At 45.1% G+C, this 25,000-nt stretch overlaps 34 non-coding genes across 34 annotated transcripts; all 34 read right to left on the minus strand.

Moving 5' to 3' along the window:
* Window positions 1-66: 66 nt before the first annotated feature.
* TRNAM-CAU (transfer RNA methionine (anticodon CAU)) lies at window positions 67-139 on the minus strand. Its single transcript has one exon. It is a non-coding gene; the product is annotated as a tRNA-Met (tRNA).
* Window positions 140-404: 265 nt separating this feature from the next.
* On the minus strand, window positions 405-477 carry TRNAM-CAU (transfer RNA methionine (anticodon CAU)). The gene has a single exon. It is a non-coding gene; the product is annotated as a tRNA-Met (tRNA).
* A 2,221-nt stretch (window positions 478-2,698) lies between these two features.
* TRNAM-CAU (transfer RNA methionine (anticodon CAU)) lies at window positions 2,699-2,771 on the minus strand. The gene has a single exon. It is a non-coding gene; the product is annotated as a tRNA-Met (tRNA).
* Window positions 2,772-3,038: 267 nt separating this feature from the next.
* TRNAM-CAU (transfer RNA methionine (anticodon CAU)) lies at window positions 3,039-3,111 on the minus strand. The gene has a single exon. It is a non-coding gene; the product is annotated as a tRNA-Met (tRNA).
* Window positions 3,112-3,375: 264 nt separating this feature from the next.
* TRNAM-CAU (transfer RNA methionine (anticodon CAU)) lies at window positions 3,376-3,448 on the minus strand. The gene has a single exon. It is a non-coding gene; the product is annotated as a tRNA-Met (tRNA).
* A 267-nt stretch (window positions 3,449-3,715) lies between these two features.
* TRNAM-CAU (transfer RNA methionine (anticodon CAU)) lies at window positions 3,716-3,788 on the minus strand. The gene has a single exon. It is a non-coding gene; the product is annotated as a tRNA-Met (tRNA).
* Window positions 3,789-4,052: 264 nt separating this feature from the next.
* TRNAM-CAU (transfer RNA methionine (anticodon CAU)) lies at window positions 4,053-4,125 on the minus strand. Its single transcript has one exon. It is a non-coding gene; the product is annotated as a tRNA-Met (tRNA).
* A 265-nt stretch (window positions 4,126-4,390) lies between these two features.
* Window positions 4,391-4,463, minus strand: TRNAM-CAU (transfer RNA methionine (anticodon CAU)). The gene has a single exon. It is a non-coding gene; the product is annotated as a tRNA-Met (tRNA).
* Window positions 4,464-4,727: 264 nt separating this feature from the next.
* TRNAM-CAU (transfer RNA methionine (anticodon CAU)) lies at window positions 4,728-4,800 on the minus strand. Its single transcript has one exon. It is a non-coding gene; the product is annotated as a tRNA-Met (tRNA).
* Window positions 4,801-5,064: 264 nt separating this feature from the next.
* Window positions 5,065-5,137, minus strand: TRNAM-CAU (transfer RNA methionine (anticodon CAU)). The gene has a single exon. It is a non-coding gene; the product is annotated as a tRNA-Met (tRNA).
* A 264-nt stretch (window positions 5,138-5,401) lies between these two features.
* On the minus strand, window positions 5,402-5,474 carry TRNAM-CAU (transfer RNA methionine (anticodon CAU)). The gene has a single exon. It is a non-coding gene; the product is annotated as a tRNA-Met (tRNA).
* A 265-nt stretch (window positions 5,475-5,739) lies between these two features.
* Window positions 5,740-5,812, minus strand: TRNAM-CAU (transfer RNA methionine (anticodon CAU)). The gene has a single exon. It is a non-coding gene; the product is annotated as a tRNA-Met (tRNA).
* A 2,221-nt stretch (window positions 5,813-8,033) lies between these two features.
* TRNAM-CAU (transfer RNA methionine (anticodon CAU)) lies at window positions 8,034-8,106 on the minus strand. Its single transcript has one exon. It is a non-coding gene; the product is annotated as a tRNA-Met (tRNA).
* A 264-nt stretch (window positions 8,107-8,370) lies between these two features.
* On the minus strand, window positions 8,371-8,443 carry TRNAM-CAU (transfer RNA methionine (anticodon CAU)). Its single transcript has one exon. It is a non-coding gene; the product is annotated as a tRNA-Met (tRNA).
* A 264-nt stretch (window positions 8,444-8,707) lies between these two features.
* On the minus strand, window positions 8,708-8,780 carry TRNAM-CAU (transfer RNA methionine (anticodon CAU)). Its single transcript has one exon. It is a non-coding gene; the product is annotated as a tRNA-Met (tRNA).
* A 265-nt stretch (window positions 8,781-9,045) lies between these two features.
* Window positions 9,046-9,118, minus strand: TRNAM-CAU (transfer RNA methionine (anticodon CAU)). Its single transcript has one exon. It is a non-coding gene; the product is annotated as a tRNA-Met (tRNA).
* A 2,221-nt stretch (window positions 9,119-11,339) lies between these two features.
* TRNAM-CAU (transfer RNA methionine (anticodon CAU)) lies at window positions 11,340-11,412 on the minus strand. Its single transcript has one exon. It is a non-coding gene; the product is annotated as a tRNA-Met (tRNA).
* A 264-nt stretch (window positions 11,413-11,676) lies between these two features.
* On the minus strand, window positions 11,677-11,749 carry TRNAM-CAU (transfer RNA methionine (anticodon CAU)). Its single transcript has one exon. It is a non-coding gene; the product is annotated as a tRNA-Met (tRNA).
* Window positions 11,750-12,013: 264 nt separating this feature from the next.
* On the minus strand, window positions 12,014-12,086 carry TRNAM-CAU (transfer RNA methionine (anticodon CAU)). The gene has a single exon. It is a non-coding gene; the product is annotated as a tRNA-Met (tRNA).
* Window positions 12,087-12,351: 265 nt separating this feature from the next.
* TRNAM-CAU (transfer RNA methionine (anticodon CAU)) lies at window positions 12,352-12,424 on the minus strand. The gene has a single exon. It is a non-coding gene; the product is annotated as a tRNA-Met (tRNA).
* Window positions 12,425-14,645: 2,221 nt separating this feature from the next.
* On the minus strand, window positions 14,646-14,718 carry TRNAM-CAU (transfer RNA methionine (anticodon CAU)). The gene has a single exon. It is a non-coding gene; the product is annotated as a tRNA-Met (tRNA).
* A 264-nt stretch (window positions 14,719-14,982) lies between these two features.
* On the minus strand, window positions 14,983-15,055 carry TRNAM-CAU (transfer RNA methionine (anticodon CAU)). The gene has a single exon. It is a non-coding gene; the product is annotated as a tRNA-Met (tRNA).
* Window positions 15,056-15,319: 264 nt separating this feature from the next.
* On the minus strand, window positions 15,320-15,392 carry TRNAM-CAU (transfer RNA methionine (anticodon CAU)). The gene has a single exon. It is a non-coding gene; the product is annotated as a tRNA-Met (tRNA).
* A 265-nt stretch (window positions 15,393-15,657) lies between these two features.
* On the minus strand, window positions 15,658-15,730 carry TRNAM-CAU (transfer RNA methionine (anticodon CAU)). Its single transcript has one exon. It is a non-coding gene; the product is annotated as a tRNA-Met (tRNA).
* Window positions 15,731-17,951: 2,221 nt separating this feature from the next.
* Window positions 17,952-18,024, minus strand: TRNAM-CAU (transfer RNA methionine (anticodon CAU)). The gene has a single exon. It is a non-coding gene; the product is annotated as a tRNA-Met (tRNA).
* A 264-nt stretch (window positions 18,025-18,288) lies between these two features.
* On the minus strand, window positions 18,289-18,361 carry TRNAM-CAU (transfer RNA methionine (anticodon CAU)). The gene has a single exon. It is a non-coding gene; the product is annotated as a tRNA-Met (tRNA).
* Window positions 18,362-18,625: 264 nt separating this feature from the next.
* TRNAM-CAU (transfer RNA methionine (anticodon CAU)) lies at window positions 18,626-18,698 on the minus strand. The gene has a single exon. It is a non-coding gene; the product is annotated as a tRNA-Met (tRNA).
* Window positions 18,699-18,963: 265 nt separating this feature from the next.
* TRNAM-CAU (transfer RNA methionine (anticodon CAU)) lies at window positions 18,964-19,036 on the minus strand. Its single transcript has one exon. It is a non-coding gene; the product is annotated as a tRNA-Met (tRNA).
* A 2,221-nt stretch (window positions 19,037-21,257) lies between these two features.
* Window positions 21,258-21,330, minus strand: TRNAM-CAU (transfer RNA methionine (anticodon CAU)). The gene has a single exon. It is a non-coding gene; the product is annotated as a tRNA-Met (tRNA).
* Window positions 21,331-21,594: 264 nt separating this feature from the next.
* On the minus strand, window positions 21,595-21,667 carry TRNAM-CAU (transfer RNA methionine (anticodon CAU)). Its single transcript has one exon. It is a non-coding gene; the product is annotated as a tRNA-Met (tRNA).
* Window positions 21,668-21,931: 264 nt separating this feature from the next.
* On the minus strand, window positions 21,932-22,004 carry TRNAM-CAU (transfer RNA methionine (anticodon CAU)). The gene has a single exon. It is a non-coding gene; the product is annotated as a tRNA-Met (tRNA).
* A 265-nt stretch (window positions 22,005-22,269) lies between these two features.
* TRNAM-CAU (transfer RNA methionine (anticodon CAU)) lies at window positions 22,270-22,342 on the minus strand. Its single transcript has one exon. It is a non-coding gene; the product is annotated as a tRNA-Met (tRNA).
* Window positions 22,343-24,563: 2,221 nt separating this feature from the next.
* TRNAM-CAU (transfer RNA methionine (anticodon CAU)) lies at window positions 24,564-24,636 on the minus strand. Its single transcript has one exon. It is a non-coding gene; the product is annotated as a tRNA-Met (tRNA).
* Window positions 24,637-24,903: 267 nt separating this feature from the next.
* TRNAM-CAU (transfer RNA methionine (anticodon CAU)) lies at window positions 24,904-24,976 on the minus strand. Its single transcript has one exon. It is a non-coding gene; the product is annotated as a tRNA-Met (tRNA).
* Window positions 24,977-25,000: the final 24 nt, after the last annotated feature.

Here is a 25,000-nt window from a genome sequence, read left to right on the forward strand (position 1 = left end):
ATCATTCTCCTCTTCATGTTTAGAAAGGATATGTCCAATTGAATTTGCTGAAACAAAAAACACTTGTGCCCTCTCTGAGGCTCGAACTCAGGACCTTCAGATTATGAGACTGACGCGCTGCCTACTGCGCTAAGAAGGCTCCGTTGGAGGCTCTTTGGATAACCTGGTGGAGAGCATGATTTGAGACCACGCTACTCACAAAGTCCAGATAGAAATATTCAAATAAAACGCAGCTAGCCCCAATTGGTTCTTTGGTATTTGGCAATCATATTTCTTTTCTGCGTCAGTAAAGAATCCAATCCTGTGATTCACAAGGACCGCGTTGCGGTCTACTGAACATCATGCTCCTCTTCATGTTTAGAAAAAATATGTCCAATTGTATTTGTTGAAACAAAAAACACTTGTGCCCTCTCTGAGGCTCGAACTCAGGACCTTCAGATTATGAGACTGACGCGCTGCCTACTGCGCTAAGAAGGCTGCGATTTTATGATTTGTTGATGAAGATTATGTGACACAACTCCACACTCAAAACTCCAGAGAGAATACGATCCATCTGAAAAGCTTCACTTGAATGTATAGTGTTTTGTACTTCAGATGTCTTCCATTCATCAATCAAGAGTCCCATCCTTCGATGCTTGAATTTTGAGCTAGTTATTTTGATATGCTCCAAAACAGGTAAGATGCCACAAACTTCCAACCCCTCCCTCGCTGGATATATACCTAACTCTTTTCAGCCCTTTTTTCTTACCAGTTTTTAATTCTCCTCCCCCAAAGTCCCTTTTGTAAGCAGGTCGCTTTTTTTCCCATTTGCAGAGAGTTTTGCTCCTTTCCTATATATATATGCATGATTAATTATGTGTTTCCACTTCCATCATTTAGTTTTCTTGTGTGCGTTCAGCCGGTTTCGTTATACTCGCTGCTTACATCGCTTATGTCAGGTTTGTATTATGTCACAGTTTGTTATGCTGTTATTTGACATCAGATCTCATGCTGATCTGCTTGCGGCTGGTGACAGGTAGCATGCCACAAAAACAAACCCCAAACTACATCATTATCACACCTGTGAGGCACACGGTTCATGAAGAGAGTCCAAACGCGCCCTCTAGTAACAGAGCAAGGTAACTGCCGGCCAGGTCAAGAAGGGTGGACGGGGCTGGGTTATGCAGATGAACTCCCAGAAGTTCCCAGACTGAACCCAAGAGGATTCCATCCTCCAGAACGCTTTATCCAGCCCATTAAAGCATCCAGCGGGCCACAGGAACATCCAGGAAGGCCAATCCAGGCTTTGCTCCTGAAGGAACTGTAGTTCAAAACCCACCCTCATTTAAAAGTGGCCAGGGTTCCTCCTAGCTTTTTGGTCTATAGAACCTGGCCGTTCGTGGCCGTTCGTGGCCAGTGAGGGAAAGTTGAAAGCTGCATTCCCTGCTGTGTGATTTAAACACAGCCAGGCTCACAAGGGCACTTTTATTATGCCGAAGGAGGGCCTTGCAGACTGTCCATGCCTGAGCCGCAACTGTGCCTGCGTTCCCCAGAGCCTTTCGTGGGCACAGGGGCAAGACAATCACCAGAAACAGAAGTGTCGAAATTGGCTGCATCCCCTTGTGCTACCCCTCTTTGCCTCTTTTCGCATTTGCCTTTCATGCAGTCGCCTCACTATTTGGCCGCTAGGCTTGGGTGCCCCACCTGTCTTTTCTAGAGTTTATTTTGTGAGAGACTTTAAACATACTCCAAGGGTCTGCTTGAAGACCTCTCAAGTCCCTCACACAGCCAGAAAATACATTTTGAAATACTTGCTCATTCTCTGAAACTGCCCTCATGTAAACCTGCCCCACTGCATCTAACACCATAAAATGTACCATCCTTATTTCCTGAATCTTTGCTCAAAGACCTACGTTGGCTCTATCAGTATGCGCCCATGCTATCCCAACCAGCAACCTTATCATTTTAAACTGCCCCACCTCTATTCGAAAGAACCTGTTTGTTTGAACTGACCCCTCTTTTCCCCACTGGTTGGCCCCACTTACCTTTTTCTTTCCTTTACAGATTACGGCCTGGGTACCCTGGGCTTATCCGGACCAACTACAGAGCCATAACGCCACTAGGGCGGCGATGGACACTGCACGGAGGCTTATTAATATGAAAAACCATAGCAGGGTTCGTGCGGCATCAACCTTATATGCACAACCATGTTTTGCCATTAGTTCATAGTGCACCTGATGGGCTCTGGAAGGCACAAGGAGAAGGCGTGGGAACACAGGGCCAGAAAGTTTGCACAGGGACTGCTTACATTTGCAAAATACCAAACATTGTACTCATTCTGTCAACGTTTTTGAAAAGTTATTACCTGAAACATAAGAGGCCTGCCTTCTCTGAGGAAAGAACTCAGGACCTTCAAATTATGAGACTGACGCGCTGCCTACTGCACTAAGCAGGTTCGGCTGGAGTATGTTTGGAGAACCTGGTGGAGAAACAGATCCAAGACCACGCTACTCACAAAGTGCAGATAGAAATATTCAAATAAAATGCAGCTAGCCCCATTGGTTCTATGGTATTTTGCGATCATATTTATTTTCTGCGTCAGTAAAGAATCCAATCCTGTGATTCACAAGGACCGCGTTGCGGTCTACTGAACATCATGCTCCTCTTCATGTTTAGAAAGGATATGTCCAATTGAATTTGCTGAAACAAAAAACACTTGTGCCCTCTCTGAGGCTCGAACTCAGGACCTTCAGATTATGAGACTGACGCGCTGCCTACTGCGCTAAGAAGGCTCCGTTGGAGGCTCTTTGGATAACCTGGTGGAGAGCATGATTTGAGACCACGCTACTCACAAAGTCCAGATAGAAATATTCAAATAAAACGCAGCTAGCCCCAATTGGTTCTTTGGTATTTGGCAATCATATTTCTTTTCTGCGTCAGTAAAGAATCCAATCCTGTGATTCACAAGGACCGCGTTGCGGTCTACTGAACATCATGCTCCTCTTCATGTTTAGAAAGGATATGTCCAATTGAATTTGCTGAAACACAAAAAACACTTGTGCCCTCTCTGAGGCTCGAACTCAGGACCTTCAGATTATGAGACTGGCGCGCTGCCTACTGCGCTAAGAAGGCTCTGCTGGAGTATTTTTGGAGAACTTGGTGGAGGACCAGATCTGAGACAACGCTACTCACACAGTCCAGATAGAAATATTAAAATAAAATGCAGCTAGCCCCATTGGTTCTATGGTATTTTGCGATCATATTTCTTTTCTGCGTCAGTAAAGAATCCAATCCTGTGATTCACAAGGACCGCGTTGCGGTCTACTGAACATCATGCTCCTCTTCATGTTTAGAAAGGATATGTCCAATTGAATTTGCTGAAACAAAAAACACTTGTGCCCTCTCTGAGGCTCGAACTCAGGACCTTCAGATTATGAGACTGACGCGCTGCCTACTGCGCTAAGAAGGCTCCGTTGGAGGCTCTTTGGATAACCTGGTGGAGAGCATGATTTGAGACCACGCTACTCACAAAGTCCAGATAGAAATATTCAAATAAAACGCAGCTAGCCCCAATTGGTTCTTTGGTATTTGGCAATCATATTTCTTTTCTGCGTCAGTAAAGAATCCAATCCTGTGATTCACAAGGACCGCGTTGCGGTCTACTGAACATCATGCTCCTCTTCATGTTTAGAAAGGATATGTCCAATTGAATTTGCTGAAACACAAAAAACACTTGTGCCCTCTCTGAGGCTCGAACTCAGGACCTTCAGATTATGAGACTGACGCGCTGCCTACTGCGCTAAGAAGGCTCTGCTGGAGTATTTTTGGAGAACTTGGTGGAGAACCAGATCTGAGACAACGCTACTCACACAGTCCAGATAGAAATATTAAAATAAAATGCAGCTAGCCCCATTGGTTCTATGGTATTTTGCGATCATATTTCTTTTCTGCGTCAGTAAAGAATCCAATCCTCTGATTCACAAGGACCGCGTTGCGGTCTACTGAACATCATGCTCCTCTTCATGTTTAGAAAGGATATGTCCAATTGAATTTGCTGAAACAAAAAACACTTGTGCCCTCTCTGAGGCTCGAACTCAGGACCTTCAGATTATGAGACTGACGCGCTGCCTACTGCGCTAAGAAGGCTCCGTTGGAGGCTCTTTGGATAACCTGGTGGAGAGCATGATTTGAGACCACGCTACTCACAAAGTCCAGATAGAAATATTCAAATAAAACGCAGCTAGCCCCAATTGGTTCTTTGGTATTTGGCAATCATATTTCTTTTCTGCGTCAGTAAAGAATCCAATCCTGTGATTCACAAGGACCGCGTTGCGGTCTACTGAACATCATGCTCCTCTTCATGTTTAGAAAAAATATGTCCAATTGTATTTGTTGAAACAAAAAACACTTGTGCCCTCTCTGAGGCTCGAACTCAGGACCTTCAGATTATGAGACTGACGCGCTGCCTACTGCGCTAAGAAGGCTCTGCTGGAGTATTTTTGGAGAACTTGGTGGAGGACCAGATCTGAGACAACGCTACTCACACAGTCCAGATAGAAATATTAAAATAAAATGCAGCTAGCCCCATTGGTTCTATGGTATTTTGCGATCATATTTCTTTTCTGCGTCAGTAAAGAATCCAATCCTCTGATTCACAAGGACCGCGTTGCGGTCTACTGAACATCATGCTACTCTTCATGTTTAGAAAGGATATGTCCAATTGAATTTGCTGAAACAAAAAACACTTGTGCCCTCTCTGAGGCTCGAACTCAGGACCTTCAGAATATGAGACTGACGCGCTGCCTACTGCGCTAAGAAGGCTCTGCTGGAGTATTTTTGGAGAACTTGGTGGAGGACCAGATCTGAGACAACGCTACTCACACAGTCCAGATAGAAATATTAAAATAAAATGCAGCTAGCCCCATTGGTTCTATGGTATTTTGCGATCATATTTCTTTTCTGCGTCAGTAAAGAATCCAATCCTCTGATTCACAAGGACCGCGTTGCGGTCTACTGAACATCATGCTACTCTTCATGTTTAGAAAGGATATGTCCAATTGAATTTGCTGAAACAAAAAACACTTGTGCCCTCTCTGAGGCTCGAACTCAGGACCTTCAGATTATGAGACTGACGCGCTGCCTACTGCGCTAAGAAGGCTCTGCTGGAGTATTTTTGGAGAACTTGGTGGAGAACCAGATCTGAGACAACGCTACTCACACAGTCCAGATAGAAATATTAAAATAAAATGCAGCTAGCCCCATTGGTTCTATGGTATTTTGCGATCATATTTCTTTTCTGCGTCAGTAAAGAATCCAATCCTGTGATTCACAAGGACCGCGTTGCGGTCTACTGAACATCATTCTCCTCTTCATGTTTAGAAAGGATATGTCCAATTGAATTTGCTGAAACAAAAAACACTTGTGCCCTCTCTGAGGCTCGAACTCAGGACCTTCAGATTATGAGACTGACGCGCTGCCTACTGCGCTAAGAAGGCTCCGTTGGAGGCTCTTTGGATAACCTGGTGGAGAGCATGATTTGAGACCACGCTACTCACAAAGTCCAGATAGAAATATTCAAATAAAACGCAGCTAGCCCCAATTGGTTCTTTGGTATTTGGCAATCATATTTCTTTTCTGCGTCAGTAAAGAATCCAATCCTGTGATTCACAAGGACCGCGTTGCGGTCTACTGAACATCATGCTCCTCTTCATGTTTAGAAAAAATATGTCCAATTGTATTTGTTGAAACAAAAAACACTTGTGCCCTCTCTGAGGCTCGAACTCAGGACCTTCAGATTATGAGACTGACGCGCTGCCTACTGCGCTAAGAAGGCTGCGATTTTATGATTTGTTGATGAAGATTATGTGACACAACTCCACACTCAAAACTCCAGAGAGAATACGATCCATCTGAAAAGCTTCACTTGAATGTATAGTGTTTTGTACTTCAGATGTCTTCCATTCATCAATCAAGAGTCCCATCCTTCGATGCTTGAATTTTGAGCTAGTTATTTTGATATGCTCCAAAACAGGTAAGATGCCACAAACTTCCAACCCCTCCCTCGCTGGATATATACCTAACTCTTTTCAGCCCTTTTTTCTTACCAGTTTTTAATTCTCCTCCCCCAAAGTCCCTTTTGTAAGCAGGTCGCTTTTTTTCCCATTTGCAGAGAGTTTTGCTCCTTTCCTATATATATATGCATGATTAATTATGTGTTTCCACTTCCATCATTTAGTTTTCTTGTGTGCGTTCAGCCGGTTTCGTTATACTCGCTGCTTACATCGCTTATGTCAGGTTTGTATTATGTCACAGTTTGTTATGCTGTTATTTGACATCAGATCTCATGCTGATCTGCTTGCGGCTGGTGACAGGTAGCATGCCACAAAAACAAACCCCAAACTACATCATTATCACACCTGTGAGGCACACGGTTCATGAAGAGAGTCCAAACGCGCCCTCTAGTAACAGAGCAAGGTAACTGCCGGCCAGGTCAAGAAGGGTGGACGGGGCTGGGTTATGCAGATGAACTCCCAGAAGTTCCCAGACTGAACCCAAGAGGATTCCATCCTCCAGAACGCTTTATCCAGCCCATTAAAGCATCCAGCGGGCCACAGGAACATCCAGGAAGGCCAATCCAGGCTTTGCTCCTGAAGGAACTGTAGTTCAAAACCCACCCTCATTTAAAAGTGGCCAGGGTTCCTCCTAGCTTTTTGGTCTATAGAACCTGTCTGTTCGTGGCCGTTCGTGGCCAGTGAGGGAAAGTTGAAAGCTGCATTCCCTGCTGTGTGATTTAAACACAGCCAGGCTCACAAGGGCACTTTTATTATGCCGAAGGAGGGCCTTGCAGACTGTCCATGCCTGAGCCGCAACTGTGCCTGCGTTCCCCAGAGCCTTTCGTGGGCACAGGGGCAAGACAATCACCAGAAACAGAAGTGTCGAAATTGGCTGCATCCCCTTGTGCTACCCCTCTTTGCCTCTTTTCGCATTTGCCTTTCATGCAGTCGCCTCACTATTTGGCCGCTAGGCTTGGGTGCCCCACCTGTCTTTTCTAGAGTTTATTTTGTGAGAGACTTTAAACATACTCCAAGGGTCTGCTTGAAGACCTCTCAAGTCCCTCACACAGCCAGAAAATACATTTTGAAATACTTGCTCATTCTCTGAAACTGCCCTCATGTAAACCTGCCCCACTGCATCTAACACCATAAAATGTACCATCCTTATTTCCTGAATCTTTGCTCAAAGACCTACGTTGGCTCTATCAGTATGCGCCCATGCTATCCCAACCAGCAACCTTATCATTTTAAACTGCCCCACCTCTATTCGAAAGAACCTGTTTGTTTGAACTGACCCCTCTTTTCCCCACTGGTTGGCCCCACTTACCTTTTTCTTTCCTTTACAGATTACGGCCTGGGTACCCTGGGCTTATCCGGACCAACTACAGAGCCATAACGCCACTAGGGCGGCGATGGACACTGCACGGAGGCTTATTAATATGAAAAACCATAGCAGGGTTCGTGCGGCATCAACCTTATATGCACAACCATGTTTTGCCATTAGTTCATAGTGCACCTGATGGGCTCTGGAAGGCACAAGGAGAAGGCGTGGGAACACAGGGCCAGAAAGTTTGCACAGGGACTGCTTACATTTGCAAAATACCAAACATTGTACTCATTCTGTCAACGTTTTTGAAAAGTTATTACCTGAAACATAAGAGGCCTGCCTTCTCTGAGGAAAGAACTCAGGACCTTCAAATTATGAGACTGACGCGCTGCCTACTGCACTAAGCAGGTTCGGCTGGAGTATGTTTGGAGAACCTGGTGGAGAAACAGATCCAAGACCACGCTACTCACAAAGTGCAGATAGAAATATTCAAATAAAATGCAGCTAGCCCCATTGGTTCTATGGTATTTTGCGATCATATTTCTTTTCTGCGTCAGTAAAGAATCCAATCCTCTGATTCACAAGGACCGCGTTGCGGTCTACTGAACATCATGCTACTCTTCATGTTTAGAAAGGATATGTCCAATTGAATTTGCTGAAACAAAAAACACTTGTGCCCTCTCTGAGGCTCGAACTCAGGACCTTCAGAATATGAGACTGACGCGCTGCCTACTGCGCTAAGAAGGCTCTGCTGGAGTATTTTTGGAGAACTTGGTGGAGGACCAGATCTGAGACAACGCTACTCACACAGTCCAGATAGAAATATTAAAATAAAATGCAGCTAGCCCCATTGGTTCTATGGTATTTTGCGATCATATTTCTTTTCTGCGTCAGTAAAGAATCCAATCCTCTGATTCACAAGGACCGCGTTGCGGTCTACTGAACATCATGCTACTCTTCATGTTTAGAAAGGATATGTCCAATTGAATTTGCTGAAACAAAAAACACTTGTGCCCTCTCTGAGGCTCGAACTCAGGACCTTCAGATTATGAGACTGACGCGCTGCCTACTGCGCTAAGAAGGCTCTGCTGGAGTATTTTTGGAGAACTTGGTGGAGAACCAGATCTGAGACAACGCTACTCACACAGTCCAGATAGAAATATTAAAATAAAATGCAGCTAGCCCCATTGGTTCTATGGTATTTTGCGATCATATTTCTTTTCTGCGTCAGTAAAGAATCCAATCCTGTGATTCACAAGGACCGCGTTGCGGTCTACTGAACATCATTCTCCTCTTCATGTTTAGAAAGGATATGTCCAATTGAATTTGCTGAAACAAAAAACACTTGTGCCTTCTCTGAGGCTCGAACTCAGGACCTTCAGATTATGAGACTGACGCGCTGCCTACTGCGCTAAGAAGGCTCCGTTGGAGGCTCTTTGGATAACCTGGTGGAGAGCATGATTTGAGACCACGCTACTCACAAAGTCCAGATAGAAATATTCAAATAAAACGCAGCTAGCCCCAATTGGTTCTTTGGTATTTGGCAATCATATTTCTTTTCTGCGTCAGTAAAGAATCCAATCCTGTGATTCACAAGGACCGCGTTGCGGTCTACTGAACATCATGCTCCTCTTCATGTTTAGAAAAAATATGTCCAATTGTATTTGTTGAAACAAAAAACACTTGTGCCCTCTCTGAGGCTCGAACTCAGGACCTTCAGATTATGAGACTGACGCGCTGCCTACTGCGCTAAGAAGGCTGCGATTTTATGATTTGTTGATGAAGATTATGTGACACAACTCCACACTCAAAACTCCAGAGAGAATACGATCCATCTGAAAAGCTTCACTTGAATGTATAGTGTTTTGTACTTCAGATGTCTTCCATTCATCAATCAAGAGTCCCATCCTTCGATGCTTGAATTTTGAGCTAGTTATTTTGATATGCTCCAAAACAGGTAAGATGCCACAAACTTCCAACCCCTCCCTCGCTGGATATATACCTAACTCTTTTCAGCCCTTTTTTCTTACCAGTTTTTAATTCTCCTCCCCCAAAGTCCCTTTTGTAAGCAGGTCGCTTTTTTTCCCATTTGCAGAGAGTTTTGCTCCTTTCCTATATATATATGCATGATTAATTATGTGTTTCCACTTCCATCATTTAGTTTTCTTGTGTGCGTTCAGCCGGTTTCGTTATACTCGCTGCTTACATCGCTTATGTCAGGTTTGTATTATGTCACAGTTTGTTATGCTGTTATTTGACATCAGATCTCATGCTGATCTGCTTGCGGCTGGTGACAGGTAGCATGCCACAAAAACAAACCCCAAACTACATCATTATCACACCTGTGAGGCACACGGTTCATGAAGAGAGTCCAAACGCGCCCTCTAGTAACAGAGCAAGGTAACTGCCGGCCAGGTCAAGAAGGGTGGACGGGGCTGGGTTATGCAGATGAACTCCCAGAAGTTCCCAGACTGAACCCAAGAGGATTCCATCCTCCAGAACGCTTTATCCAGCCCATTAAAGCATCCAGCGGGCCACAGGAACATCCAGGAAGGCCAATCCAGGCTTTGCTCCTGAAGGAACTGTAGTTCAAAACCCACCCTCATTTAAAAGTGGCCAGGGTTCCTCCTAGCTTTTTGGTCTATAGAACCTGGCCGTTCGTGGCCGTTCGTGGCCAGTGAGGGAAAGTTGAAAGCTGCATTCCCTGCTGTGTGATTTAAACACAGCCAGGCTCACAAGGGCACTTTTATTATGCCGAAGGAGGGCCTTGCAGACTGTCCATGCCTGAGCCGCAACTGTGCCTGCGTTCCCCAGAGCCTTTCGTGGGCACAGGGGCAAGACAATCACCAGAAACAGAAGTGTCGAAATTGGCTGCATCCCCTTGTGCTACCCCTCTTTGCCTCTTTTCGCATTTGCCTTTCATGCAGTCGCCTCACTATTTGGCCGCTAGGCTTGGGTGCCCCACCTGTCTTTTCTAGAGTTTATTTTGTGAGAGACTTTAAACATACTCCAAGGGTCTGCTTGAAGACCTCTCAAGTCCCTCACACAGCCAGAAAATACATTTTGAAATACTTGCTCATTCTCTGAAACTGCCCTCATGTAAACCTGCCCCACTGCATCTAACACCATAAAATGTACCATCCTTATTTCCTGAATCTTTGCTCAAAGACCTACGTTGGCTCTATCAGTATGCGCCCATGCTATCCCAACCAGCAACCTTATCATTTTAAACTGCCCCACCTCTATTCGAAAGAACCTGTTTGTTTGAACTGACCCCTCTTTTCCCCACTGGTTGGCCCCACTTACCTTTTTCTTTCCTTTACAGATTACGGCCTGGGTACCCTGGGCTTATCCGGACCAACTACAGAGCCATAACGCCACTAGGGCGGCGATGGACACTGCACGGAGGCTTATTAATATGAAAAACCATAGCAGGGTTCGTGCGGCATCAACCTTATATGCACAACCATGTTTTGCCATTAGTTCATAGTGCACCTGATGGGCTCTGGAAGGCACAAGGAGAAGGCGTGGGAACACAGGGCCAGAAAGTTTGCACAGGGACTGCTTACATTTGCAAAATACCAAACATTGTACTCATTCTGTCAACGTTTTTGAAAAGTTATTACCTGAAACATAAGAGGCCTGCCTTCTCTGAGGAAAGAACTCAGGACCTTCAAATTATGAGACTGACGCGCTGCCTACTGCACTAAGCAGGTTCGGCTGGAGTATGTTTGGAGAACCTGGTGGAGAAACAGATCCAAGACCACGCTACTCACAAAGTGCAGATAGAAATATTCAAATAAAATGCAGCTAGCCCCATTGGTTCTATGGTATTTTGCGATCATATTTCTTTTCTGCGTCAGTAAAGAATCCAATCCTCTGATTCACAAGGACCGCGTTGCGGTCTACTGAACATCATGCTACTCTTCATGTTTAGAAAGGATATGTCCAATTGAATTTGCTGAAACAAAAAACACTTGTGCCCTCTCTGAGGCTCGAACTCAGGACCTTCAGAATATGAGACTGACGCGCTGCCTACTGCGCTAAGAAGGCTCTGCTGGAGTATTTTTGGAGAACTTGGTGGAGGACCAGATCTGAGACAACGCTACTCACACAGTCCAGATAGAAATATTAAAATAAAATGCAGCTAGCCCCATTGGTTCTATGGTATTTTGCGATCATATTTCTTTTCTGCGTCAGTAAAGAATCCAATCCTCTGATTCACAAGGACCGCGTTGCGGTCTACTGAACATCATGCTACTCTTCATGTTTAGAAAGGATATGTCCAATTGAATTTGCTGAAACAAAAAACACTTGTGCCCTCTCTGAGGCTCGAACTCAGGACCTTCAGATTATGAGACTGACGCGCTGCCTACTGCGCTAAGAAGGCTCTGCTGGAGTATTTTTGGAGAACTTGGTGGAGAACCAGATCTGAGACAACGCTACTCACACAGTCCAGATAGAAATATTAAAATAAAATGCAGCTAGCCCCATTGGTTCTATGGTATTTTGCGATCATATTTCTTTTCTGCGTCAGTAAAGAATCCAATCCTGTGATTCACAAGGACCGCGTTGCGGTCTACTGAACATCATTCTCCTCTTCATGTTTAGAAAGGATATGTCCAATTGAATTTGCTGAAACAAAAAACACTTGTGCCCTCTCTGAGGCTCGAACTCAGGACCTTCAGATTATGAGACTGACGCGCTGCCTACTGCGCTAAGAAGGCTCCGTTGGAGGCTCTTTGGATAACCTGGTGGAGAGCATGATTTGAGACCACGCTACTCACAAAGTCCAGATAGAAATATTCAAATAAAACGCAGCTAGCCCCAATTGGTTCTTTGGTATTTGGCAATCATATTTCTTTTCTGCGTCAGTAAAGAATCCAATCCTGTGATTCACAAGGACCGCGTTGCGGTCTACTGAACATCATGCTCCTCTTCATGTTTAGAAAAAATATGTCCAATTGTATTTGTTGAAACAAAAAACACTTGTGCCCTCTCTGAGGCTCGAACTCAGGACCTTCAGATTATGAGACTGACGCGCTGCCTACTGCGCTAAGAAGGCTGCGATTTTATGATTTGTTGATGAAGATTATGTGACACAACTCCACACTCAAAACTCCAGAGAGAATACGATCCATCTGAAAAGCTTCACTTGAATGTATAGTGTTTTGTACTTCAGATGTCTTCCATTCATCAATCAAGAGTCCCATCCTTCGATGCTTGAATTTTGAGCTAGTTATTTTGATATGCTCCAAAACAGGTAAGATGCCACAAACTTCCAACCCCTCCCTCGCTGGATATATACCTAACTCTTTTCAGCCCTTTTTTCTTACCAGTTTTTAATTCTCCTCCCCCAAAGTCCCTTTTGTAAGCAGGTCGCTTTTTTTCCCATTTGCAGAGAGTTTTGCTCCTTTCCTATATATATATGCATGATTAATTATGTGTTTCCACTTCCATCATTTAGTTTTCTTGTGTGCGTTCAGCCGGTTTCGTTATACTCGCTGCTTACATCGCTTATGTCAGGTTTGTATTATGTCACAGTTTGTTATGCTGTTATTTGACATCAGATCTCATGCTGATCTGCTTGCGGCTGGTGACAGGTAGCATGCCACAAAAACAAACCCCAAACTACATCATTATCACACCTGTGAGGCACACGGTTCATGAAGAGAGTCCAAACGCGCCCTCTAGTAACAGAGCAAGGTAACTGCCGGCCAGGTCAAGAAGGGTGGACGGGGCTGGGTTATGCAGATGAACTCCCAGAAGTTCCCAGACTGAACCCAAGAGGATTCCATCCTCCAGAACGCTTTATCCAGCCCATTAAAGCATCCAGCGGGCCACAGGAACATCCAGGAAGGCCAATCCAGGCTTTGCTCCTGAAGGAACTGTAGTTCAAAACCCACCCTCATTTAAAAGTGGCCAGGGTTCCTCCTAGCTTTTTGGTCTATAGAACCTGGCCGTTCGTGGCCGTTCGTGGCCAGTGAGGGAAAGTTGAAAGCTGCATTCCCTGCTGTGTGATTTAAACACAGCCAGGCTCACAAGGGCACTTTTATTATGCCGAAGGAGGGCCTTGCAGACTGTCCATGCCTGAGCCGCAACTGTGCCTGCGTTCCCCAGAGCCTTTCGTGGGCACAGGGGCAAGACAATCACCAGAAACAGAAGTGTCGAAATTGGCTGCATCCCCTTGTGCTACCCCTCTTTGCCTCTTTTCGCATTTGCCTTTCATGCAGTCGCCTCACTATTTGGCCGCTAGGCTTGGGTGCCCCACCTGTCTTTTCTAGAGTTTATTTTGTGAGAGACTTTAAACATACTCCAAGGGTCTGCTTGAAGACCTCTCAAGTCCCTCACACAGCCAGAAAATACATTTTGAAATACTTGCTCATTCTCTGAAACTGCCCTCATGTAAACCTGCCCCACTGCATCTAACACCATAAAATGTACCATCCTTATTTCCTGAATCTTTGCTCAAAGACCTACGTTGGCTCTATCAGTATGCGCCCATGCTATCCCAACCAGCAACCTTATCATTTTAAACTGCCCCACCTCTATTCGAAAGAACCTGTTTGTTTGAACTGACCCCTCTTTTCCCCACTGGTTGGCCCCACTTACCTTTTTCTTTCCTTTACAGATTACGGCCTGGGTACCCTGGGCTTATCCGGACCAACTACAGAGCCATAACGCCACTAGGGCGGCGATGGACACTGCACGGAGGCTTATTAATATGAAAAACCATAGCAGGGTTCGTGCGGCATCAACCTTATATGCACAACCATGTTTTGCCATTAGTTCATAGTGCACCTGATGGGCTCTGGAAGGCACAAGGAGAAGGCGTGGGAACACAGGGCCAGAAAGTTTGCACAGGGACTGCTTACATTTGCAAAATACCAAACATTGTACTCATTCTGTCAACGTTTTTGAAAAGTTATTACCTGAAACATAAGAGGCCTGCCTTCTCTGAGGAAAGAACTCAGGACCTTCAAATTATGAGACTGACGCGCTGCCTACTGCACTAAGCAGGTTCGGCTGGAGTATGTTTGGAGAACCTGGTGGAGAAACAGATCCAAGACCACGCTACTCACAAAGTGCAGATAGAAATATTCAAATAAAATGCAGCTAGCCCCATTGGTTCTATGGTATTTTGCGATCATATTTCTTTTCTGCGTCAGTAAAGAATCCAATCCTCTGATTCACAAGGACCGCGTTGCGGTCTACTGAACATCATGCTACTCTTCATGTTTAGAAAGGATATGTCCAATTGAATTTGCTGAAACAAAAAACACTTGTGCCCTCTCTGAGGCTCGAACTCAGGACCTTCAGAATATGAGACTGACGCGCTGCCTACTGCGCTAAGAAGGCTCTGCTGGAGTATTTTTGGAGAACTTGGTGGAGGACCAGATCTGAGACAACGCTACTCACACAGTCCAGATAGAAATATTAAAATAAAATGCAGCTAGCCCCATTGGTTCTATGGTATTTTGCGATCATATTTCTTTTCTGCGTCAGTAAAGAATCCAATCCTCTGATTCACAAGGACCGCGTTGCGGTCTACTGAACATCATGCTACTCTTCATGTTTAGAAAGGATATGTCCAATTGAATTTGCTGAAACAAAAAACACTTGTGCCCTCTCTGAGGCTCGAACTCAGGACCTTCAGATTATGAGACTGACGCGCTGCCTACTGCGCTAAGAAGGCTCTGCTGGAGTATTTTTGGAGAACTTGGTGGAGAACCAGATCTGAGACAACGCTACTCACACAGTCCAGATAGAAATATTAAAATAAAATGCAGCTAGCCCCATTGGTTCTATGGTATTTTGCGATCATATTTCTTTTCTGCGTCAGTAAAGAATCCAATCCTGTGATTCACAAGGACCGCGTTGCGGTCTACTGAACATCATTCTCCTCTTCATGTTTAGAAAGGATATGTCCAATTGAATTTGCTGAAACAAAAAACACTTGTGCCCTCTCTGAGGCTCGAACTCAGGACCTTCAGATTATGAGACTGACGCGCTGCCTACTGCGCTAAGAAGGCTCCGTTGGAGGCTCTTTGGATAACCTGGTGGAGAGCATGATTTGAGACCACGCTACTCACAAAGTCCAGATAGAAATATTCAAATAAAACGCAGCTAGCCCCAATTGGTTCTTTGGTATTTGGCAATCATATTTCTTTTCTGCGTCAGTAAAGAATCCAATCCTGTGATTCACAAGGACCGCGTTGCGGTCTACTGAACATCATGCTCCTCTTCATGTTTAGAAAAAATATGTCCAATTGTATTTGTTGAAACAAAAAACACTTGTGCCCTCTCTGAGGCTCGAACTCAGGACCTTCAGATTATGAGACTGACGCGCTGCCTACTGCGCTAAGAAGGCTGCGATTTTATGATTTGTTGATGAAGATTATGTGACACAACTCCACACTCAAAACTCCAGAGAGAATACGATCCATCTGAAAAGCTTCACTTGAATGTATAGTGTTTTGTACTTCAGATGTCTTCCATTCATCAATCAAGAGTCCCATCCTTCGATGCTTGAATTTTGAGCTAGTTATTTTGATATGCTCCAAAACAGGTAAGATGCCACAAACTTCCAACCCCTCCCTCGCTGGATATATACCTAACTCTTTTCAGCCCTTTTTTCTTACCAGTTTTTAATTCTCCTCCCCCAAAGTCCCTTTTGTAAGCAGGTCGCTTTTTTTCCCATTTGCAGAGAGTTTTGCTCCTTTCCTATATATATATGCATGATTAATTATGTGTTTCCACTTCCATCATTTAGTTTTCTTGTGTGCGTTCAGCCGGTTTCGTTATACTCGCTGCTTACATCGCTTATGTCAGGTTTGTATTATGTCACAGTTTGTTATGCTGTTATTTGACATCAGATCTCATGCTGATCTGCTTGCGGCTGGTGACAGGTAGCATGCCACAAAAACAAACCCCAAACTACATCATTATCACACCTGTGAGGCACACGGTTCATGAAGAGAGTCCAAACGCGCCCTCTAGTAACAGAGCAAGGTAACTGCCGGCCAGGTCAAGAAGGGTGGACGGGGCTGGGTTATGCAGATGAACTCCCAGAAGTTCCCAGACTGAACCCAAGAGGATTCCATCCTCCAGAACGCTTTATCCAGCCCATTAAAGCATCCAGCGGGCCACAGGAACATCCAGGAAGGCCAATCCAGGCTTTGCTCCTGAAGGAACTGTAGTTCAAAACCCACCCTCATTTAAAAGTGGCCAGGGTTCCTCCTAGCTTTTTGGTCTATAGAACCTGGCCGTTCGTGGCCGTTCGTGGCCAGTGAGGGAAAGTTGAAAGCTGCATTCCCTGCTGTGTGATTTAAACACAGCCAGGCTCACAAGGGCACTTTTATTATGCCGAAGGAGGGCCTTGCAGACTGTCCATGCCTGAGCCGCAACTGTGCCTGCGTTCCCCAGAGCCTTTCGTGGGCACAGGGGCAAGACAATCACCAGAAACAGAAGTGTCGAAATTGGCTGCATCCCCTTGTGCTACCCCTCTTTGCCTCTTTTCGCATTTGCCTTTCATGCAGTCGCCTCACTATTTGGCCGCTAGGCTTGGGTGCCCCACCTGTCTTTTCTAGAGTTTATTTTGTGAGAGACTTTAAACATACTCCAAGGGTCTGCTTGAAGACCTCTCAAGTCCCTCACACAGCCAGAAAATACATTTTGAAATACTTGCTCATTCTCTGAAACTGCCCTCATGTAAACCTGCCCCACTGCATCTAACACCATAAAATGTACCATCCTTATTTCCTGAATCTTTGCTCAAAGACCTACGTTGGCTCTATCAGTATGCGCCCATGCTATCCCAACCAGCAACCTTATCATTTTAAACTGCCCCACCTCTATTCGAAAGAACCTGTTTGTTTGAACTGACCCCTCTTTTCCCCACTGGTTGGCCCCACTTACCTTTTTCTTTCCTTTACAGATTACGGCCTGGGTACCCTGGGCTTATCCGGACCAACTACAGAGCCATAACGCCACTAGGGCGGCGATGGACACTGCACGGAGGCTTATTAATATGAAAAACCATAGCAGGGTTCGTGCGGCATCAACCTTATATGCACAACCATGTTTTGCCATTAGTTCATAGTGCACCTGATGGGCTCTGGAAGGCACAAGGAGAAGGCGTGGGAACACAGGGCCAGAAAGTTTGCACAGGGACTGCTTACATTTGCAAAATACCAAACATTGTACTCATTCTGTCAACGTTTTTGAAAAGTTATTACCTGAAACATAAGAGGCCTGCCTTCTCTGAGGAAAGAACTCAGGACCTTCAAATTATGAGACTGACGCGCTGCCTACTGCACTAAGCAGGTTCGGCTGGAGTATGTTTGGAGAACCTGGTGGAGAAACAGATCCAAGACCACGCTACTCACAAAGTGCAGATAGAAATATTCAAATAAAATGCAGCTAGCCCCATTGGTTCTATGGTATTTTGCGATCATATTTCTTTTCTGCGTCAGTAAAGAATCCAATCCTCTGATTCACAAGGACCGCGTTGCGGTCTACTGAACATCATGCTACTCTTCATGTTTAGAAAGGATATGTCCAATTGAATTTGCTGAAACAAAAAACACTTGTGCCCTCTCTGAGGCTCGAACTCAGGACCTTCAGAATATGAGACTGACGCGCTGCCTACTGCGCTAAGAAGGCTCTGCTGGAGTATTTTTGGAGAACTTGGTGGAGGACCAGATCTGAGACAACGCTACTCACACAGTCCAGATAGAAATATTAAAATAAAATGCAGCTAGCCCCATTGGTTCTATGGTATTTTGCGATCATATTTCTTTTCTGCGTCAGTAAAGAATCCAATCCTCTGATTCACAAGGACCGCGTTGCGGTCTACTGAACATCATGCTACTCTTCATGTTTAGAAAGGATATGTCCAATTGAATTTGCTGAAACAAAAAACACTTGTGCCCTCTCTGAGGCTCGAACTCAGGACCTTCAGATTATGAGACTGACGCGCTGCCTACTGCGCTAAGAAGGCTCTGCTGGAGTATTTTTGGAGAACTTGGTGGAGAACCAGATCTGAGACAACGCTACTCACACAGTCCAGATAGAAATATTAAAATAAAATGCAGCTAGCCCCATTGGTTCTATGGTATTTTGCGATCATATTTCTTTTCTGCGTCAGTAAAGAATCCAATCCTGTGATTCACAAGGACCGCGTTGCGGTCTACTGAACATCATTCTCCTCTTCATGTTTAGAAAGGATATGTCCAATTGAATTTGCTGAAACAAAAAACACTTGTGCCCTCTCTGAGGCTCGAACTCAGGACCTTCAGATTATGAGACTGACGCGCTGCCTACTGCGCTAAGAAGGCTCCGTTGGAGGCTCTTTGGATAACCTGGTGGAGAGCATGATTTGAGACCACGCTACTCACAAAGTCCAGATAGAAATATTCAAATAAAACGCAGCTAGCCCCAATTGGTTCTTTGGTATTTGGCAATCATATTTCTTTTCTGCGTCAGTAAAGAATCCAATCCTGTGATTCACAAGGACCGCGTTGCGGTCTACTGAACATCATGCTCCTCTTCATGTTTAGAAAAAATATGTCCAATTGTATTTGTTGAAACAAAAAACACTTGTGCCCTCTCTGAGGCTCGAACTCAGGACCTTCAGATTATGAGACTGACGCGCTGCCTACTGCGCTAAGAAGGCTGCGATTTTATGATTTGTTGATGAAGATTATGTGACACAACTCCACACTCAAAACTCCAGAGAGAATACGATCCATCTGAAAAGCTTCACTTGAATGTATAGTGTTTTGTACTTCAGATGTCTTCCATTCATCAATCAAGAGTCCCATCCTTCGATGCTTGAATTTTGAGCTAGTTATTTTGATATGCTCCAAAACAGGCAAGATGCCACAAACTTCCAACCCCTCCCTCGCTGGATATATACCTAACTCTTTTCAGCCCTTTTTTCTTACCAGTTTTTAATTCTCCTCCCCCAAAGTCCCTTTTGTAAGCAGGTCGCTTTTTTTCCCATTTGCAGAGAGTTTTGCTCCTTTCCTATATATATATGCATGATTAATTATGTGTTTCCACTTCCATCATTTAGTTTTCTTGTGTGCGTTCAGCCGGTTTCGTTATACTCGCTGCTTACATCGCTTATGTCAGGTTTGTATTATGTCACAGTTTGTTATGCTGTTATTTGACATCAGATCTCATGCTGATCTGCTTGCGGCTGGTGACAGGTAGCATGCCACAAAAACAAACCCCAAACTACATCATTATCACACCTGTGAGGCACACGGTTCATGAAGAGAGTCCAAACGCGCCCTCTAGTAACAGAGCAAGGTAACTGCCGGCCAGGTCAAGAAGGGTGGACGGGGCTGGGTTATGCAGATGAACTCCCAGAAGTTCCCAGACTGAACCCAAGAGGATTCCATCCTCCAGAACGCTTTATCCAGCCCATTAAAGCATCCAGCGGGCCACAGGAACATCCAGGAAGGCCAATCCAGGCTTTGCTCCTGAAGGAACTGTAGTTCAAAACCCACCCTCATTTAAAAGTGGCCAGGGTTCCTCCTAGCTTTTTGGTCTATAGAACCTGGCCGTTCGTGGCCGTTCGTGGCCAGTGAGGGAAAGTTGAAAGCTGCATTCCCTGCTGTGTGATTTAAACACAGCCAGGCTCACAAGGGCACTTTTATTATGCCGAAGGAGGGCCTTGCAGACTGTCCATGCCTGAGCCGCAACTGTGCCTGCGTTCCCCAGAGCCTTTCGTGGGCACAGGGGCAAGACAATCACCAGAAACAGAAGTGTCGAAATTGGCTGCATCCCCTTGTGCTACCCCTCTTTGCCTCTTTTCGCATTTGCCTTTCATGCAGTCGCCTCACTATTTGGCCGCTAGGCTTGGGTGCCCCACCTGTCTTTTCTAGAGTTTATTTTGTGAGAGACTTTAAACATACTCCAAGGGTCTGCTTGAAGACCTCTCAAGTCCCTCACACAGCCAGAAAATACATTTTGAAATACTTGCTCATTCTCTGAAACTGCCCTCATGTAAACCTGCCCCACTGCATCTAACACCATAAAATGTACCATCCTTATTTCCTGAATCTTTGCTCAAAGACCTACGTTGGCTCTATCAGTATGCGCCCATGCTATCCCAACCAGCAACCTTATCATTTTAAACTGCCCCACCTCTATTCGAAAGAACCTGTTTGTTTGAACTGACCCCTCTTTTCCCCACTGGTTGGCCCCACTTACCTTTTTCTTTCCTTTACAGATTACGGCCTGGGTACCCTGGGCTTATCCGGACCAACTACAGAGCCATAACGCCACTAGGGCGGCGATGGACACTGCACGGAGGCTTATTAATATGAAAAACCATAGCGGGGTTCGTGCGGCATCAACCTTATATGCACAACCATGTTTTGCCATTAGTTCATAGTGCACCTGATGGGCTCTGGAAGGCACAAGGAGAAGGCGTGGGAACACAGGGCCAGAAAGTTTGCACAGGGACTGCTTACATTTGCAAAATACCAAACATTGTACTCATTCTGTCAACGTTTTTGAAAAGTTATTACCTGAAACATAAGAGGCCTGCCTTCTCTGAGGAAAGAACTCAGGACCTTCAAATTATGAGACTGACGCGCTGCCTACTGCACTAAGCAGGTTCGGCTGGAGTATGTTTGGAGAACCTGGTGGAGAAACAGATCCAAGACCACGCTACTCACAAAGTGCAGATAGAAATATTCAAATAAAATGCAGCTAGCCCCATTGGTTCTATGGTATTTTGCGATCATATTTCTTTTCTGCGTCAGTAAAGAATCCAATCCTCTGATTCACAAGGACCGCGTTGCGGTCTACTGAACATCATGCTACTCTTCATGTTTAGAAAGGATATGTCCAATTGAATTTGCTGAAACAAAAAACACTTGTGCCCTCTCTGAGGCTCGAACTCAGGACCTTCAGAATATGAGACTGACGCGCTGCCTACTGCGCTAAGAAGGCTCTGCTGGAGTATTTTTGGAGAACTTGGTGGAGGACCAGATCTGAGACAACGCTACTCACACAGTCCAGATAGAAATATTAAAATAAAATGCAGCTAGCCCCATTGGTTCTATGGTATTTTGCGATCATATTTCTTTTCTGCGTCAGTAAAGAATCCAATCCTCTGATTCACAAGGACCGCGTTGCGGTCTACTGAACATCATGCTACTCTTCATGTTTAGAAAGGATATGTCCAATTGAATTTGCTGAAACAAAAAACACTTGTGCCCTCTCTGAGGCTCGAACTCAGGACCTTCAGATTATGAGACTGACGCGCTGCCTACTGCGCTAAGAAGGCTCTGCTGGAGTATTTTTGGAGAACTTGGTGGAGAACCAGATCTGAGACAACGCTACTCACACAGTCCAGATAGAAATATTAAAATAAAATGCAGCTAGCCCCATTGGTTCTATGGTATTTTGCGATCATATTTCTTTTCTGCGTCAGTAAAGAATCCAATCCTGTGATTCACAAGGACCGCGTTGCGGTCTACTGAACATCATTCTCCTCTTCATGTTTAGAAAGGATATGTCCAATTGAATTTGCTGAAACAAAAAACACTTGTGCCCTCTCTGAGGCTCGAACTCAGGACCTTCAGATTATGAGACTGACGCGCTGCCTACTGCGCTAAGAAGGCTCCGTTGGAGGCTCTTTGGATAACCTGGTGGAGAGCATGATTTGAGACCACGCTACTCACAAAGTCCAGATAGAAATATTCAAATAAAACGCAGCTAGCCCCAATTGGTTCTTTGGTATTTGGCAATCATATTTCTTTTCTGCGTCAGTAAAGAATCCAATCCTGTGATTCACAAGGACCGCGTTGCGGTCTACTGAACATCATGCTCCTCTTCATGTTTAGAAAAAATATGTCCAATTGTATTTGTTGAAACAAAAAACACTTGTGCCCTCTCTGAGGCTCGAACTCAGGACCTTCAGATTATGAGACTGACGCGCTGCCTACTGCGCTAAGAAGGCTGCGATTTTATGATTTGTTGATGAAGATTATGTGACACAACTCCACACTCAAAACTCCAGAGAGAATACGATCCATCTGAAAAGCTTCACTTGAATGTATAGTGTTTTGTACTTCAGATGTCTTCCATTCATCAATCAAGAGTCCCATCCTTCGATGCTTGAATTTTGAGCTAGTTATTTTGATATGCTCCAAAACAGGCAAGATGCCACAAACTTCCAACCCCTCCCTCGCTGGATATATACCTAACTCTTTTCAGCCCTTTTTTCTTACCAGTTTTTAATTCTCCTCCCCCAAAGTCCCTTTTGTAAGCAGGTCGCTTTTTTTCCCATTTGCAGAGAGTTTTGCTCCTTTCCTATATATATATGCATGATTAATTATGTGTTTCCACTTCCATCATTTAGTTTTCTTGTGTGCGTTCAGCCGGTTTCGTTATACTCGCTGCTTACATCGCTTATGTCAGGTTTGTATTATGTCACAGTTTGTTATGCTGTTATTTGACATCAGATCTCATGCTGATCTGCTTGCGGCTGGTGACAGGTAGCATGCCACAAAAACAAACCCCAAACTACATCATTATCACACCTGTGAGGCACACGGTTCATGAAGAGAGTCCAAACGCGCCCTCTAGTAACAGAGCAAGGTAACTGCCGGCCAGGTCAAGAAGGGTGGACGGGGCTGGGTTATGCAGATGAACTCCCAGAAGTTCCCAGACTGAACCCAAGAGGATTCCATCCTCCAGAACGCTTTATCCAGCCCATTAAAGCATCCAGCGGGCCACAGGAACATCCAGGAAGGCCAATCCAGGCTTTGCTCCTGAAGGAACTGTAGTTCAAAACCCACCCTCATTTAAAAGTGGCCAGGGTTCCTCCTAGCTTTTTGGTCTATAGAACCTGGCCGTTCGTGGCCGTTCGTGGCCAGTGAGGGAAAGTTGAAAGCTGCATTCCCTGCTGTGTGATTTAAACACAGCCAGGCTCACAAGGGCACTTTTATTATGCCGAAGGAGGGCCTTGCAGACTGTCCATGCCTGAGCCGCAACTGTGCCTGCGTTCCCCAGAGCCTTTCGTGGGCACAGGGGCAAGACAATCACCAGAAACAGAAGTGTCGAAATTGGCTGCATCCCCTTGTGCTACCCCTCTTTGCCTCTTTTCGCATTTGCCTTTCATGCAGTCGCCTCACTATTTGGCCGCTAGGCTTGGGTGCCCCACCTGTCTTTTCTAGAGTTTATTTTGTGAGAGACTTTAAACATACTCCAAGGGTCTGCTTGAAGACCTCTCAAGTCCCTCACACAGCCAGAAAATACATTTTGAAATACTTGCTCATTCTCTGAAACTGCCCTCATGTAAACCTGCCCCACTGCATCTAACACCATAAAATGTACCATCCTTATTTCCTGAATCTTTGCTCAAAGACCTACGTTGGCTCTATCAGTATGCGCCCATGCTATCCCAACCAGCAACCTTATCATTTTAAACTGCCCCACCTCTATTCGAAAGAACCTGTTTGTTTGAACTGACCCCTCTTTTCCCCACTGGTTGGCCCCACTTACCTTTTTCTTTCCTTTACAGATTACGGCCTGGGTACCCTGGGCTTATCCGGACCAACTACAGAGCCATAACGCCACTAGGGCGGCGATGGACACTGCACGGAGGCTTATTAATATGAAAAACCATAGCGGGGTTCGTGCGGCATCAACCTTATATGCACAACCATGTTTTGCCATTAGTTCATAGTGCACCTGATGGGCTCTGGAAGGCACAAGGAGAAGGCGTGGGAACACAGGGCCAGAAAGTTTGCACAGGGACTGCTTACATTTGCAAAATACCAAACATTGTACTCATTCTGTCAACGTTTTTGAAAAGTTATTACCTGAAACATAAGAGGCCTGCCTTCTCTGAGGAAAGAACTCAGGACCTTCAAATTATGAGACTGACGCGCTGCCTACTGCACTAAGCAGGTTCGGCTGGAGTATGTTTGGAGAACCTGGTGGAGAAACAGATCCAAGACCACGCTACTCACAAAGTGCAGATAGAAATATTCAAATAAAATGCAGCTAGCCCCATTGGTTCTATGGTATTTTGCGATCATATTTATTTTCTGCGTCAGTAAAGAATCCAATCCTGTGATTCACAAGGACCGCGTTGCGGTCTACTGAACATCATGCTCCTCTTCATGTTTAGAAAGGATATGTCCAATTGAATTTGCTGAAACAAAAAACACTTGTGCCCTCTCTGAGGCTCGAACTCAGGACCTTCAGATTATGAGACTGACGCGCTGCCTACTGCGCTAAGAAGGCTCCGTTGGAGGCTCTTTGGATAACCTGGTGGAGAGCATGATTTGAGACCACGCTACTCACAAAGTCCAGATAGAAATATTCAAATAAAACGCAGCTAGCCCCAATTGGTTCTTTGGTATTTGGCAATCATATTTCTTTTCTGCGTCAGTAAAGAATCCAATCCTGTGATTCACAAGGACCGCGTTGCGGTCTACTGAACATCATGCTCCTCTTCATGTTTAGAAAGGATATGTCCAATTGAATTTGCTGAAACACAAAAAACACTTGTGCCCTCTCTGAGGCTCGAACTCAGGACCTTCAGATTATGAGACTGACGCGCTGCCTACTGCGCTAAGAAGGCTCTGCTGGAGTATTTTTGGAGAAC

The sequence above is a fragment of the Ambystoma mexicanum genome, chromosome 4p, assembly GCF_040938575.1.
Source record: "Ambystoma mexicanum isolate Mex_15411 chromosome 4p, UKY_AmexF1_1, whole genome shotgun sequence".
Classification (NCBI taxonomy): Eukaryota; Metazoa; Chordata; class Amphibia; order Caudata; family Ambystomatidae; genus Ambystoma; species Ambystoma mexicanum.